The 17,435-nt window shown below is 38.7% G+C and overlaps 1 protein-coding gene across 19 annotated transcripts in view; it reads right to left on the bottom strand.

The window, feature by feature from the left end:
* The window catches only part of LOC105495012 (BEN domain-containing protein 5), a 1,475,945-nt gene that overhangs the window by 1,173,955 nt on the left and 284,555 nt on the right, over positions 1–17,435 (bottom strand). Inside the window, exon 1 of one of the 19 annotated variants that reach the window (XM_071093310.1) lies at positions 3,665–3,848. The exons of the other annotated variants lie outside the window; for them this stretch is intronic. The gene's annotated coding sequence lies outside the window, so the exon portion shown is untranslated. Of the gene's footprint in view, positions 1–3,664; positions 3,849–17,435 lie in introns of those variants that run through there. 19 annotated transcript variants of the gene reach the window in all.

Here is a 17,435-nt window from a genome sequence, read left to right as displayed (position 1 = left end):
CTCTTAATTACTTCCTCAACTTCAGAACATTTTATTGGTCTAATTCAGGGATTTGACTTCTTCCTGGTTTAGTCTTGGGAGGGTGCTTGTGTCCAGGAATTCATCTATCTCATCTAGATTCTCTAGTTTATTTGCATAGAGGTGTTTAAAGTATTCTCTGATGGTAGTTTGTATTTCTGTGGGATCAGTAGTGATATCCTCTTTATCATTTTTTATTGTGTTTATTTGATTCTTCTCTCTTTTCTTCATTAGTCTGGCCAGCAGTGTATCTATTTTGTTAATCTTTTCAAACAACCAGCTCCTACATTCATTGATTTTTTTGAAGGGTTTTTTGGGTCTCTATCTCCTTCAATTCTGCTCTGATCTTAGTTATTTCTTGTCTTCTACTAGCTTTTGAATTTGTTTCCTCTTGCTTCTCTAGTTCTTTTAATTGTGATGCTAGGGTGTCAATTTAGATCTTTCCTGCTTTCTCATGAAGGAATTTAGGGCTATAAATTTCCCTCTAAACACTGCTTTAGCTATGTCCCAGAGATTCTGGTACATTGTCTCTTTGTTCTCATTGGTTTCAAAGAACTTCTTTATTTCTGCCTTAATTTTATTTACCCAGTAGTCATTCAGGAGCAGGTTGTTCAGTTCATAGGTAGTTGTGTGGTTTTGAGTGAGTTTCTTAACTCTGAACTCTAATTTCATTGCACTGTGGTCTGAGAGACGGTTTCTTATGATTTCTGTTCTTTTGCATTTGCCGATGAGTGTTTTACTTCCACTTATGTGAGCAATTCTAGAATAATTGTTATGTCATGCTGAGAAGGATGTATATTCTGTTGATTTGGGGTAGAGAGTTCTGTACATGTCTATTAGGTCTGCTTGGTCCATAGCTGAGTTCAAGTCTTGAATATCCGTGTTAATTTTCTGTCTTGCTGATCTGTATAATATTGACAGTGGGTTGTTAAAGTCCCCCACTATTACTGTGTGGGAGTCTGTCTCTTTGTAGATCTCCAAGAACTTGCTTTAAGAATTGGATGCTCCTGTATTGCATACATATATATTTAGGATAGTTAGCTCCGTTATTGTGTTGATCCCTTTACCATTACGTAATGCAATTCTTTGTCTTTTGTTTTATCTTTGTTGGCTAAAAGTCTGTTTTATCAGAGACTAGGATTGCAACCCTTGCTCTTTTTTTTTTTTTCTTTTCATTTGGTTGGTACATATTCCTCCATCCCTTTATTTTGAGCCTATGTGTGTCTTTGCACATGAAATGAGTCTCATGAATATAGCACAAAGATGGATCTTGACACTTTATCTAATTTGCCAGTCTGTGTCTTTTAACTGGGGCATTTAGCCCATTTACATCTGAGGTTAGCATTGTTATATGTGATTTTGACATTGTCATTATGATGCTAGCTGGTTATTTTGGCTACTGGTGGGATGCAGTTTCTTCATAGCGTCCATGGACTCTACATTTTGGTATGGTTTTGCAGTAGCAAGTACTGATTTTTCCTTCCCCTATTTAGTGCTTCCTTCAGGAGCTCTTGTAAGGCAGGCCTGGTGGTGACAAAATCCCTCAGCATTTGATCGTCTATAAAGGATTTTATTTCTCCTTCCCTTATAAGCTTAGTTTGGCCGATATGAAATTCTGGGTTGAAAATTCTTTTCTTTAAGAATGTTGAGTATTTGCCCCCACTATCTTCTGGCTTGTAGGGTTTCTGCAGAGACATCCCCTGTTAATCTGATGGGCTTCCTTTTGTAGGTAATCCAACCTTTCTTTCTGGCTGCCCTTAACATTTTTTCCTTCATTTCAACCTTGGCGAATCTGATGATTATGTGTCTTGGGGTTGCTCTTCTTGAGGAGTATCTTTGTGGTGTTCTCTGTATTTCCAGAATTTGAATGTTGATCTGCCTCACTAGGTTGGGGAAGTTCTCCTGCATAATATCCTGCAGGGTGTTTTCCAACTTGGTTCCATTCTCCCCCTCATTTTCAGGTACACAAATCAAATGTAAATTTAGTCGTTTCACACAGTCCTATACTTCTTAGAGGCTTTATTCATTTATTTTCATTCTTTTTTTCTCTAATCTTGCCTTCACATTTTATTTCATTAAGTTGAGCTTCAATATCTGATATACTTTCTCCTGCTTGACCGATTTGGCTATTGATACTTGTGTATGCTTCACACAGTTCTCGTCCTGTGTTTTTCAGCTTCATCAGGTCATTTGTATTCTTCTCTAAACTGGTTATTCTAGTTAGCAGCTCCTGTAACCTTTTATCAAGGTTCTTAGCTTCCTTGCATTGGGTTAGAACATGCTCCTTTAGCTCAGAGGAGTTTGTTATTATCCATCTTCTGAAGTCTGCTTCTGTCAATTCATCAAACTCATTCTCCATCCAGTATTGTTCCCTTGCTGGCGAGGAGTTGTGATATCTTGGAGGAGAGGAGGCAGTCAGTTTTTTGAATTTTCAGAATTTTTGGACTGGTTTTTCCTCATCTTCATGGATTTGTCTACATTTGGTCTTTGATGTTGGTGACCTTTGGATGGGATTTTTCCATGGACATCCTTTATGTTGATGATGTTGCTCTCTGTTTGCTAGTTTTCCTTTTAAGAATCAGGCCCCTATTCTGAAGGTCTACTTGAGTATGCTGGAGGTTCACTGCGGACGCTGTTTGCCTGGGTATCACCAGCAGAGCCTGCAGAACAGCAAAGATTGCTGCCTACTCCTTCCTCTAGAACCTTCTTCCCAGAGCGACACCTGCCAGATGCCAGGCAGAGCTCTACCATACGAGGTGTCTGCTGACCCCTGCTGTGAGATGTCTCTCATGCAGGAGGCACGGGGGTCAAGGACTCAACTGACCAGGCACTCTATCTCTTAGAAGAGCTCAAGTGCTGTGCAGAGAGATCTGCTGCTCTCTTCAGAGCTGGCAGGCAGGAAGGTTTGTATCTGCTGAAGCTGTGGCCACAGCTGCCCCTTCCTCCGGGTGCTCTGTCCCAGAAAGATGGGAGTTTTATCTGTAAGCCCCTGACTGGGGCTGCTGCCTTCCTTTCAGAGATGCCCTGCCCAGAAGGGAGGAATCTGGAGAGGCAGTCTGGCTACAGCAGCTTTGCAGCACTGTGGTGGGTGGGCTCCATCCAGTTAGAACTTCCTGGAGGCTTTATTTATACTGTGAGGGAAAAACCACCTGCACAAGCCTCAGCAATGATGGATAGTCCTTTCCCCACCAAGCTCAAGTGTTGCAGGACAACTTCAGATGGCTATGCTGGCAGCAAGAATTTGAAGCCAGAGAATCTAGGAAATACGATTCAGGACATAGGCATGGACAAAGACTTCATGACTAAAACACCAAAAGCAATGGCAACAAAAGCCAAAATTGACAAATAGGATCTAATTAAACTAAAGAGCTTCTGTACAGCAAAAGAAACTATCAGAGTAAAAAGGCAATCTACAAAATGGGAGAAAATGTTTGCAATCTATCCACCTGACACAGGGCTAATATCCAGAATCTACAAGGAATTTAACAGATTTATGGGAAAAACCAAACAACCTCATCCAAAAGTGGGTGAAGGATATGAACAGATACCTCTCAGAAGAAGACATTTATGCAGCCAACAAGAATATGAAAAAAAGCCCATCATCACTAGTTATTAGAGAAATGCAAATCAAAACCAAAATAGATACCATCTCATGCCAGTTAGAATGGCAACCATTAAGAAGTCAGGAAACAACAGATGCTTGAGAGGATGTGGAGAAACAGGAACACTTTACACTGTTGGTGGGAGTATAAATTGGTTCAACCATTGTGGAAGACAGTGTGGCAATTCCTCAAGGATCTGGAATTAGAAATACAATTTGACCCAGCAATCCCATTACTGGATATATATCTAAAGGATTATAAATCATTCTATTATAAAAACATATGTACACATATGTTTATTGACACACTGTTCACAACAGCAAAGACATGGAACCAACCCAAATGCCCATCAATGATAGACTGGATAAAGAAAATGTGGCGGGTTCGCAGAGCAAGATGGCCAAATAGGAACAGCTCCAGTCTCCAACTCCCAGCGCGAGCGACACAGAAGACCAGTGATTTCTGCATTTTCAACGAGGTACTGGGTTCATCTCACTAGGGAGTGCCGGACAATCGGTGCTGGTCAGCTGCTGCAGCCCGACCAGCGAGAGCTGAAGCAGGGCTAGGCATCCCCTCACCTGGGAAGCGCAAGGGGGAAAGGAATCCCTTTCCCTAGTCAGGGGAACTGAGACACACAACACCTGGAAAATCGGGTAACTCCCACCCCAATACTGCGCTATAAGCAAATAGGCACACCAGGAGATTATATCCCACACCTGGCCGGGAGGGTCCCACGCCCAGGGAGCCTCCCTCATTGCTAGCACAGCAGTCTGCGATATCGCCACAAGGCAGCAGCCAGGCTGGGGGAGGGGCGCCCGCCATTGCTGAGGCTTAAGTAGGTAAACAAAGCCGCTGGGAAGCTCGAACTGGGTGGAGCTCACAGCAGCTCAAGGAAACCTGCCTGTCTCTGTAGACTCCACCTCTGGGGACAGGGCACAGCTACACAACAACAAAAACAGCAGAAACCTCTGCAGACACAAAGGACTCTGTCTGACAGCTTTGAAGAGAGCAGTGGATCTCCCAACACGGAGGTTGAGATCTGAGAAGGGACAGACTGCCTGCTCAAGTGGGTCCCTGACCCCTGAGTAGCATAACTGGGAGACATCCCCCACTAGGGGCAGTCTATGACACCCCACACCTCACAGGGTGGAGTACACCCCTGAGAGGAAGTTTCTAAAGCAAGAATCAGACAGGTACACTCGCTGTTCAGCAATATTCTATCTTCTGCAGCCTCTGCTGCTGATACCCAGGCAAACAGGGTCTGGAGTGGACCTCAAGCAATCTCCAACAGACCTACAGCTGAGGGTCCTGACTGTTAGAAGGAAAACTATCAAACAGGAAGGACACCTACACCAAAACCCCATCAGTACGTCACCATCATCATCAAAGACCAGCGGCAGATAAAACCACAAAGATGGGGAAAAAGCAGGGCAGAAAAGCTGGAAATTCAAAAAATAAGAGCGCGTCTCCCCCGGCAAAGGAGCGCAGCTCATCGCCAGCAACGGATCAAAGCTGGACGGAGAATGACTTTGACAAGATGAGAGAAGAAGGCTTCAGTCCATCAAACTTCTCAGAGCTAAAGGAGGAATTACGTACCCAGCGCAAAGAAACTAAAAATCTTGAAGAAAAAGTGGAAGAATTGATGGCTAAAGTAATTAATGCACAGAAGGTCATAAACGAAATGAAAGAGATGGAAACCATGACACGAGAAATACGTGACAAATGCACAAGCTTCAGTAACCGACTCGATCAACTGGAAGAAAGAGTATCAGCGATTGAGGAGCAAATGAATGAAATGAAGCGAGAAGAGAAACCAAAAGAAAAAAGAAGAAAAAGAAATGAACAAAACCTGCAAGAAGTATGGGATTATGTAAAAAGACCAAATCTACGTCTGATTGGGGTGCCTGAAAGTGGGGGAGAAAATGGAACCAAGTTGGAAAACACTCTTCAGGATATCATCCAGGAGAACTTCCCCAACCTAGTAGGGCAGGCCAACATTCAAATCCAGGAAATACAGAGAACGCCACAAAGATACCCCTCAAGAAGAGCAACTCCAAGACACATAATTGCCAGATTCACCAAAGTTGAAATGAAGGAAAAAATCTTAAGGGCAGCCAGAGAGAAAGGTCGGGTTACCCACAAAGGGAAGCCCATCAGACTAACAGCAGATCTCTCGGCAGAAACTCTCTAAGCCAGAAGAGAGTGGGGGCCAATATTCAACATTCTAAAAGGAAAGAATTTTAAACCCAGAATTTCATATCCAGCCAAACTAAGTTTCATAAGTGAAGGAGAAATAAAATCCTTTACAGATAAGCAAATGCTTAGAGATTTTGTCACCACTAGACCTGCCTTACAAGAGACCCTGAAGGAAGCACTAAACATGGAGAGGAACAACCGGTACCAGCCACTGCAAAAACATGCCAAAATGTAAAGACCATCAATGTTAGGAACAAACTGCATCAACTAACGAGCAAAATAACCAGTTAATATCATAATGGCAGGATCAAGTTCACACATAACAATATTAACCTTAAATGTAAATGGACTAAATGCTCCAATTAAAAGACACAGACTGGCAAACTGGATAAAGAGTCAAGACCCATCAGTCTGCTGTATTCAGGAGACCCATCTCACATGCAGAGACATACATAGACTCAAAATAAAGGGATGGAGGAAGATTTACCAAGCAAATGGAGAACAACAAAAAGCAGGGGTTGCAATACTAGTCTCTGATAAAACAGACTTTAAACCATCAAAGATCAAAAGAGACAAAGAAGGCCATTACATAATGGTAAAGGGATCAATTCAACAGGAAGAGCTAACTATCCTAAATATATATACACCCAATACAGGAGCACCCAGATTCATAAAGCAAGTCCTTAGAGACTTACAAAGAGACTTAGACTCCCATAAAATAATAATGGGAGACTTCAACACTCCACTGTTAACATTAGACAGATCAACGAGACAGAAAGTTAACAAGGATATCCAGGAATTCAACTCATCTCTGCAGCAAGCAGACCTAATAGACATCTATAGAACTCTCCACCCCAAATCAACAGAATATACATTCTTCTCAGCACCACATCGCACTTATTCCAAAATTGACCACGTAATTGGAAGTAAAGCACTCCTCAGCAAATGTACAAGAACAGAAATTATAAGAAACTGTCTCTCAGACTACAGTGCAATCAAACTAGAACTCAGGACTAAGAAACTCAATCAAAACCACTCAACTACATGGAAACTGAACAACCTGCTCCTGAATGACTACTGGTACATAACGAAATGAAGGCAGAAATAAAGATGTTCTTTGAAACCAATGAGAACAAAGATACAACATACCAGAATCTCTGGGACACATTTAAAGCAGTGTGTAGAGGGAAATTTATAGCACTAAATGCCCACAAGAGAAAGCAGGAAAGATCTAAAATTGACACTCTAACATCACAATTAAAAGAACTAGAGAAGCAAGAGAAAACACATTCAAAAGCTAGTAGAAGGCAAGACATAACTAAGATCAGAGCAGAACTGAAGGAGATAGAGACACAAAAAACCCTCCAAAAAACCAATGAATCCAGGAGTTGGTTTTTTGAAAAGATCAACAAAATTGACAGACCAATAGCAAGACTAATAAAGAAGAAAAGAGAGAAGAATCAAATAGACGCAATAAAAAATGATAAAGGGGATATCACCACCGACCCCACAGAAATACAAACTACCATCAGAGAATACTATAAACACCTCTACGCAAATAAACTAGAAAATCTAGAAGAAATGGATAATTTCCTGGACACTTACACTCTTCCAAGACTAAACCAGGAAGAAGTTGAATCCCTGAATAGACCAATAGCAGGCTCTGAAATTGAGGCAATAATTAATAGCCTACCAACCAAAAAAAGTCCAGGACCAGATGGATTCACAGCTGAATTCTACCAGAGGTACAAGGAGGAGCTGGTACCATTCCTTCGGAAACTATTCCAATCAATAGAAAAAGAGGGAATCCTCCCTAACTCATTTTTTGAGGCCAACATCATCCTGATACCAAAGCCTGGCAGAGACACAACAAAAATAGAGAATTTTAGACCAATATCCCTGATGAACATCGATGCAAAAATCCTCAATAAAATACTGGCAAACCGGATTCAGCAGCACATCAAAAAGCTTATCCACCATGATCAAGTGGGCTTCATCCCTGGGATGCAAGGCTGGTTCAACATTCGCAAATCAATAAACATAATCCAGCATATAAACAGAACCAAAGACAAGAACCACATGATTATCTCAATAGATGCAGAAAAGGCTTTTGACAAAATTCAACAGCCCTTCATGCTAAAAACGCTCAATAAATTCGGTATTGATGGAACGTACCTCAAAATAATAAGAGCTATTTATGACAAACCCACAGCCAATATCATACTGAATGGACAAAAACTGGAAGCATTCCCTTTGAAAACTGGCACAAGACAGGGATGCCCTCTCTCACCACTCCTATTCAACATAGTGTTGGAAGTTCTGGCTAGGGCAATCAGGCAAGAGAAAGAAATCAAGGGTATTCAGTTAGGAAAAGAAGAAGTCAAATTGTCCCTGTTTGCAGATGACATGATTGTATATTTAGAAAACCCCATTGTCTCAGCCCAAAATCTCCTTAAGCTGATAAGCAACTTCAGCAAAGTCTCAGGATACAAAATTAATGTGCAAAAATCACAAGCATTCTTATACACCAGTAACAGACAAACAGAGAGCCAAATCATGAATGAACTTCCATTCACAATTGCTTCAAAGAGAATAAAATACCTAGGAATCCAACTTACAAGGGATGTAAAGGACCTCTTCAAGGAGAACTACAAACCACTGCTCAGTGAAATAAAAGAGGACACAAACAAATGGAAGAACATACCATGCTCATGGATAGGAAGAATCAATATCGTGAAAATGGCCATACTGCCCAAGGTTATTTATAGATTCAATGCCATCCCCATCAAGCTACCAATGAGTTTCTTCACAGAATTAGAAAAAACTGCTTTAAAGTTCATATGGAACCAAAAAAGAGCCCGCATCTCCAAGACAATCCTAAGTCAAAAGAACAAAGCTGGAGGCATCACACTGCCTGACTTCAAACTATACTACAAGGCTACAGTAACCAAAACAGCATGGTACTGGTACCGAAACAGAGATATAGACCAATGGAACAGAACAGAGTCCTCAGAAATAATACCACACATCTACAGCCATCTCATCTTTGACAAACCTGAGAGAAACAAGAAATGGGGAAAGGATTCCCTATTTAATAAATGGTGCTGGGAAAATTGGTTAGCCATAAGTAGAAAGCTGAAACGATCCTTTCCTTACTCCTTATACGAAAATTAATTCAAGATGGATTAGAGACTTAAATGTTAGACCTAATACCATAAAAACCCTAGAGGAAAACCTAGGTAGTACCATTCAGGACATAGGCATGGGCAAAGACTTCATGTCTAAAACACCAAAAGTAACGGCAGCAAAAGCCAAAATTGACAAATGGGATCTCATTAAACTAAAGAGCTTCTGCACAGCAAAAGAAACTACCATCAGAGTGAACAGGCAACCTACAGAATGGGAGAAAATTTTTGCAATCTACTCATCTGACAAAGGGCTAATATCCAGAACCTACAAAGAACTCAAACAAATTTACAAGAAAAAAACAAACAACCCCATCAAAAAGTGGGCAAAGGATATGAACAGACATTTCTCAAAAGAAGACATTCATTCAGCCAACAGACACATGAAAAAATGCTCATCATCACTGGCCATCAGAGAAATGCAAATCAAAACCACAGTGAGATACCATCTCACACCAGTTAGAATGGTGATCATTAAAAAGTCAGGAAACAACAGGTGCTGGAGAGGATGTGGAGAAATAGGAACACTTTTACACTGTTGGTGGGACTGAAAACTAGTTCAACCATTATGGAAAACAGTATGTCGATTCCTCAAGGATCTAGAACTAGATGTACCATATGACCCAGCCATCCCATTACTGGGTATATACCCAAAGGATTATAAATCATGCTGCTATAAAGACACATGCACACGTATGTTTATTGCGGCACTATTCACAATAGCAAAGACTTGGAATCAACCCAAATGTCCATCAGTGACAGACTGGATTAAGAAAATGTGGCACATATACACTAGGGAATCCTATGCAGCCATAAAAAAGATGAGTTTGTGTCCTTTGTAGGGAAATGGATGCAGCTGGAAACCATCATTCTTAGCAAACTATCACAAGAACAGAAAACCAAACACCGCATGTTCTCACTCATAGGTGGGAACTGAACAATGAGATCACTTGAACTTGGGAAGGGGAACATCACACACTGGGGACTATCATGGGGAGGGGGGAGGGGGGAGGGATTGCATTGGGAGTTATACCTGATGCAAATGACGAGTTGATGGGTGCTGACGAGTTGATAGGTGCAGCACACCAACATGGCACCAGTATACATATGTAACAAACCTGCACGTTATGCAAATGTACCCTAGAACTTAAAGTATAATAATAATAAAAAAAATAAGGCCGGGCGCAGTGGCTCAAGCCTGTAATCCCAGCACTTTGGGAGGCCGAGACGGGCGGATCACGAGGTCAGGAGATCGAGACCATCCTGGCTAACACGGTGAAACCCCGTCTCTACTAAAAAATACAAAAAACTAGCCGGGCGCGGTGGCGGGCGCCTGTAGTCCCAACTACTCGGGAGGCTGAGGCAGGAGAATGGCGTGAACCCGGGAGGCGGAGCTTGCAGTGAGCTGAGATCTGGCCACTGCACTCCAGCCTGGGCGGCAGAGCGAGACTCCGTCTCAAAAAAAAAAAAGTAAAATAAAATAAATAAAAATAAAAATAAAAAAAATAAAAATAAAAAAATAAAAATAAATAAAAATGAAAAAAAGAAAATGTGGCACACATACACCATGGAATACTATGCAGCCATAAAAAAAGGATGAGTTGATGTCCTTTAAAGGGACATGCATGAAACTGGAAACCATCATTCTCAGCAAACTAACACAGGAACAGAAAAAAGCAAACACCACATGTTCTCACTCATAAGTGGGAGTTTAAAAATGATAACATATGGGTACAGGGAAGGGAACATGACACACTGGGCCTGTTGGGGGATGTGGGGCAAGTGGAGTGATAGCATCAAGAGAAATACCATATGTAGATGACAGGTTGATGGGTGCAGCAAACCACCATGGCGCAGGTATACCTATGTAACAAACCTGCATGTTCTGCACATGTATCCCAGAACTTAAAGTATAATAATAAAACAAAAATAAAGAAATAATTTTTTGAAAAAAGAAAATTTAAAAAAAGAAAATATTAATAGAAAATTCTTTGTGACCTTTGAGTAGGCCAACATTTCTTAGAAAGAACACAAAAAGCATAAACTATATTTTAAAAAACTAATAAACTGAACTTCATAAACAGACACCAAAAATCACTTTACCTCTTTAGCTCTCTAAAAGGCACTATTAAGAAATGAAAAACAAAGACACAAACTAACAGAAGATATTTGTTACATAGAAAAAGAACTTGTATCTTGAATATACAAAGAAATCTTATGAAGCAAAAAATTAAATTAAAATTTAAAAATAAGCAAAAGATCTGAACACTCGGAAAAAGAAAAAAAAGATTTATGAGTTGCCAAGAAGCATATGAAATGTTATTACACATCACTTATTATCAGAAAAATGCATATTAAAACCACAAAGGAATACTACTGCACACCCATAGAATAGCTAACAAATAAAAACATAAAAAACAATTGAAAATCTGGCCCCACCAAACGATACTGAGGATGTGAAGGAACTAGAAGTTTCATATGTTTCCAGTGAAAATGTAAAGGATGATCACTTTGGAAAACCATTTGATAATTTCCCATAAAGTTAAATTTACACCAATTATATGACCTAGCTGGTCACAGACAACTAACGAAGAAAAAAAATTAAAAATTGTGTTTACATAAAGACTTGTAAATAAATGTTCATAGAAATGTTATTTGTAATAGCTGAAAACTGGAAACAACCTAAATGTCTTTCAATAGATTGAATGGATAAACACGTATTTGTACAATGAAATAGTACTAGGCAATAAAAAGAAATGAATTATCAATACATACAACACGGATCAATCTCAAATCATTATGTCAAAATAAAAAGGTCAAACCAAACAGGGTACACAATGAATTCCATTTATTCACGAAAATGCAAATTCATATTTATGGATAGAAAGCAATGATCGGTGTTTGTCTGGATGGAAAGAGGGATATATTATGAAGGAGCCTGAGAAATTTTGCAGGTGCTGGATATATTTGCTCTCTTGATTGCAGTGACAGTTTCCTAAGTGTATGCACATGTCAAAATACATCAAATTTTATACTTTAAATATGTTCAGTTTAATGTTGTTCAATTATACAGTACTCTAATAGTTTTAAAAAATACTTACACCTCTCCATTATCTCATGGAATGTCCCAGAAATAAAAGCTATCTTAAATTTAGTGTTTCCCTTTTACATGCATTTTTTGAAATAAGTATTACACATAGTATAATGGTTATGTACAGGCACTGTAAAGCCAGACAACATGAGCTGTAAATCTGTCTCTATCACTTAATAGCTTTGTTTCTTTAGAAAAATTAATTCATTTTTATGTGCCTGAATTTACTCATTGTAATGGGATGATAATAGTACTTTTTTCACAGAGTCATTGTGAGTATTAAGTGATGGAATTTATATAAATAGCTAGAAGAGTATCTGTCAAATGGTAAATTATGGTTATGCCATATACTATACAACCTGGTAGATATTAAATTGAACATGAAAGAATCATTAATAACATGGAACATAAGGCAAAATATATTAAGGATGGTTAGGAATATGGGCTCTGGTTTATCTATGTTGTCCCAAAGGGTAAGATCTGCTTTTTAAAGGCTGAATAATATTCCATTGAATAATACCCCATAATTTTGTTGTCTATTCATCCATCAACAGACACCTTGGTTAAGTAAAATAAGTTAGACACAAAAAGAAAAATACTGCATAATCTCACTTATATATGGAATCTTATTTTTAAAACTTGAATACATAGAAACAAAGAGTAGAATGGCAGTTACCAGAGATGGGGGTGGGGTCAGGGAATGAAGAATGGGGAGATAAAGATCAAAAGTATAAAAAGTTGCAGTTATGTAGGAAGAATAAGTCGAGATATAATGTATAACATGAGGACTATAGTTAATAAAATTGTATATTGAAAGTTTGCTGAGAGTAGATTTTAGTAGCCCTTACCACCAAAAAAAAGTACTGTAAGATAACAGATACGTCAATTTTCATGATTATAGAAACCATTTCACTCTATGTATGTATATGAAAACAGCAAGTTGTACATCTTAAACATGTACAATTTTTTCTAAAAGATGAATATGGGCTTTGGGTTAGACCACTTGGATTGAATCTCAGCTCTACCACTTATTATCTGGGTTATCTTGAGTATGTATCTTGTTTCTTACTTTCTTTGTGCTTTAGTTTTTTCATCTTTAAAAGATGAATAATGACAGCACCTTATTCTTAAGGTTGAATTAAACAACTTGACATAAAATTATGTGGAGTAGTGTCCTCAGCACAGAACAAACATTCAATAACACTAACTGTTAGTAGTAGCATACATTCAGAAGTAATATATAGTTGCCTCCAACAATTCAGTGTTACATCTTCAAGTAAAAGTAACATATATTAAAGGTAAGTTAATGATTTGTATTTTTTTCATTTGTTCAGACTCATAGGAGAAACATTTTTTATCTTTGCCAAAAGATATTGTAAATTCACTGGACATAAGCCTACTCTTCATTGTTATTTGTCACCTATTTTTCTGTTTTTTTATTCATTCCTAACATGTTTTCATCAATTTAGATAACTCAGTGAGAATATCCTATGGGTTTCATTTGAAAAGACTGCACTTAACAATAACTAATGTGCCTTTTGTAAACTCCAAGCTTAAAGGGGCCCAACTGTTTATTTTTGCTATTAATTTCCACTGCAACTTTTCTCATGTGAACACCTTGTCTCATTTAGCAATTCTTTAACATGGATAGTTCTATCCAATTCATTGACAGATTCATTTTTGATCATTTTATTTTTAATGTTTTATAAGTATGAAAAATATTAATATATCCACATTATTTGATCAGTTACATACTAATAGTAGCTGTAATAAACTAATCCAAGCAAATTTTTAAATCAGTAGCTTTTATGAATTAAGAAAAAATTCTTTGAATATTTATATATACCATATACATTTACATACACACACATACATAAACAGATTTTGTTGTGAAAAAGCATGATATGTTGATCAATAAAACACTTTCACGCAAAAAAAAAACTGCATTTTTAGGATAATTCTTTGGAGAAACTAAAAAGGAAACTATGAGTCTTGTACAAAGGGGGAACAATGTAAAATTTCTGCTTAGAAAAGTCTCCTCATTTACTTTTTAAGAGACAGGGTATTTGTATATTGCTCAGGCTAGACACAAACTCCTGAGCTCAAGGGATCTCCTGCCTCAGCCTACAGCGTAGCTGGGAATACAGGCATGTGCCACTATGCCTGGCTTTACATCTAAATGGATTTTAACCACCAATAGCTACATAGTATTTACCATATGCCAAACACTCCTAATTGCACTCTTCTAAACATTCTTCTAATTGCCAAATTAACTTAACATATTTAAACATCATGACTATCCCAAGATGTAGACTGTGTTAGCCAATTCATTTTTTTTTTTCCCGGAATCTCTGGAAAACTTAATTTTTTTAAATTTTTATTTATTTATTTATTATTATTATTATACATTAAGTTCTAGGGTACATGTGCATAATGTGCAGGTTTGTTACATATGTATACTTGTGCCATGTTGCTGTGCTGCACCCATCAACTCGTCAGCACCCATCAACTTGTCATTTACATCAGGTATAACTCCCAATGCAATCCCTCCCCCCTCCCCCCTCCCCATGATAGGCCCTGGTGTGTGATGTTCCCCTTCCCGAGTCCAAGTGACTCATTGTTCAGTTCCCACCTATGAGTGAGAACATGCGGTGTTTGGTTTTCTGTTCTTGTGATAGTTTGCTAAGAATGATGGTTTCCAGCTGCATCCATTTCCCTACAAAGGACACAAACTCATCTTTTTTATGGCTGCATAGGATTCCCTAGTGTATATGTGCCACATTTTCTTAATCCAGTCTGTCACTGATGGACATTTGGGTTGATTCCAAGTCTTTGCTATTGTGAATAGTGCCGGAATAAACATACGTGTGCATGTGTCTTTATAGCAGCATGATTTATAATCCTTTGGGTATATACCCAGTAATGGGATGGCTGGGTCATATGGTACATCTAGTTCTAGATCCTTGAGGAATCGACATACTGTTTTCCATAATGGTTGAACTAGTTTTCAGTCCCACCAACAGTGTAAAAGTGTTCCTATTTCTCCACATCCTCTCCAGCACCTGTTGTTTCCTGACTTTTTAATGATCACCATTCTAACTGGTGTGAGATGGTATCTCACTGTGGTTTTGATTTGCATTTCTCTGATGGCCAGTGATGATGAGCATTTTTTCATGTGTCTGTTGGCTGAATGAATGTCTTCTTTTGAGAAATGTCTGTTCATATCCTTTGCCCACTTTTTGATGGGGTTGTTTGTTTTTTTCTTGTAAATTTGTTTGAGTTCTTTGTAGGTTCTGGATATTAGCCCTTTGTCAGATGAGTAGATTGCAAAAATTTTCTCCCATTCTGTAGGTTGCCTGTTCACTCTGATGGTAGTTTCTTTTGCTGTGCAGAAGCTCTTTAGTTTAATGAGATCCCATTTGTCAATTTTGGCTTTTGCTGCCATTACTTTTGGTGTTTTAGACATGAAGTCTTTGCCCATGCCTATGGTCCTGAATGGTACTACCTAGGTTTTCCTCTAGGGTTTTTATGGTATTAGGTCTAACATTTAAGTCTCTAATCCATCTTGAATTAATTTTCGTATAAGGAGTAAGGAAAGGATCGTTTCAGCTTTCTACTTATGGCTAACCAATTTTCCCAGCACCATTTATTAAATAGGGAATCCTTTCCCCATTTCTTGTTTCTCTCAGGTTTGTCAAAGATGAGATGGCTGTAGATGTGTGGTATTATTTCTGAGGACTCTGTTCTGTTCCATTGGTCTATATCTCTGTTTCGGTACCAGTACCATGCTGTTTTGGTTACTGTAGCCTTGTAGTATAGTTTGAAGTCAGGCAGTGTGATGCCTCCAGCTTTGTTCTTTTGACTTAGGATTGTCTTGGAGATGCGGGCTCTTTTTTGGTTCCATATGAACTTTAAAGCAGTTTTTTCTAATTCTGTGAAGAAACTCATTGGTAGCTTGATGGGGATGGCATTGAATCTATAAATAACCTTGGGCAGTATGGCCATTTTCACGATATTGATTCTTCCTATCCATGAGCATGGTATGTTCTTCCATTTGTTTGTGTCCTCTTTTATTTCACTGAGCAGTGGTTTGTAGTTCTCCTTGAAGAGGTCCTTTACATCCCTTGTAAGTTGGATTCCTAGGTATTTTATTCTCTTTGAAGCAATTGTGAATGGAAGTTCATTCATGATTTGGCTCTCTGTTTGTCTGTTACTGGTGTATAAGAATGCTTGTGATTTTTGCACATTAATTTTGTATCCTGAGACTTTGCTGAAGTTGCTTATCAGCTTAAGGAGATTTTGGGCTGAGACAATGGGGTTTTCTAAATATACAATCATGTCATCTGCAAACAGGGACAATTTGACTTCTTCTTTTCCTAACTGAATACCTTGATTTCTTTCTCTTGCCTGATTGCCCTAGCCAGAACTTCCAACACTATGTTGAATAGGAGTGGTGAGAGAGAGCATCCCTGTCTTGTGCCAGTTTTCAAAGGGAATGCTTCCAGTTTTTGCCCATTCAGTATGATATTGGCTGTGGGTTTGTCATAAATAGCTCTTATTATTTTGAGGTACGTTCCATCAATACCGAATTTATTGAGCGTTTTTAGCATGAAGGGCTGTTGAATTTTGTCAAAAGCCTTTTCTGCATCTATTGAGATAATCATGTGGTTCTTGTCTTTGGTTCTGTTTATATGCTGGATTATGTTTATTGATTTGCGAATGTTGAACCAGCCTTGCATCCCAGGGATGAAGCCCACTTGATCATGGTGGATAAGCTTTTTGATGTGCTGCTGAATCCGGTTTGCCAGTATTTTATTGAGGATTTTTGCATCGATGTTCATCAGGGATATTGGTCTAAAATTCTCTATTTTTGTTGTGTCTCTGCCAGGCTTTGGTATCAGGATGATGTTGGCCTCAAAAAATGAGTTAGGGAGGATTCCCTCTTTTTCTATTGATTGGAATAGTTTCCGAAGGAATGGTACCAGCTCCTCCTTGTACCTCTGGTAGAATTCAGCTGTGAATCCATCTGGTCCTGGACTTTTTTTGGTTGGTAGGCTATTAATTATTGCCTCAATTTCAGAGCCTGCTATTGGTCTATTCAGGGATTCAACTTCTTCCTGGTTTAGTCTTGGAAGAGTGTAAGTGTCCAGGAAATTATCCATTTCTTCTAGATTTTCTAGTTTATTTGCGTAGAGGTGTTTATAGTATTCTCTGATGGTAGTTTGTATTTCTGTGGGGTCGGTGGTGATATCCCCTTTATCATTTTTTATTGCGTCTATTTGATTCTTCTCTCTTTTCTTCTTTATTAGTCTTGCTATTGGTCTGTCAATTTTGTTGATCTTT

The sequence above is a fragment of the Macaca nemestrina genome, chromosome 1 (genome assembly GCF_043159975.1).
Source record: "Macaca nemestrina isolate mMacNem1 chromosome 1, mMacNem.hap1, whole genome shotgun sequence".
Taxonomy (NCBI): domain Eukaryota; kingdom Metazoa; phylum Chordata; class Mammalia; order Primates; family Cercopithecidae; genus Macaca; species Macaca nemestrina.
The sequence above is the reverse complement of the archived record's forward strand: the minus strand, read 5'-3'. Positions and strand labels throughout refer to the sequence as shown.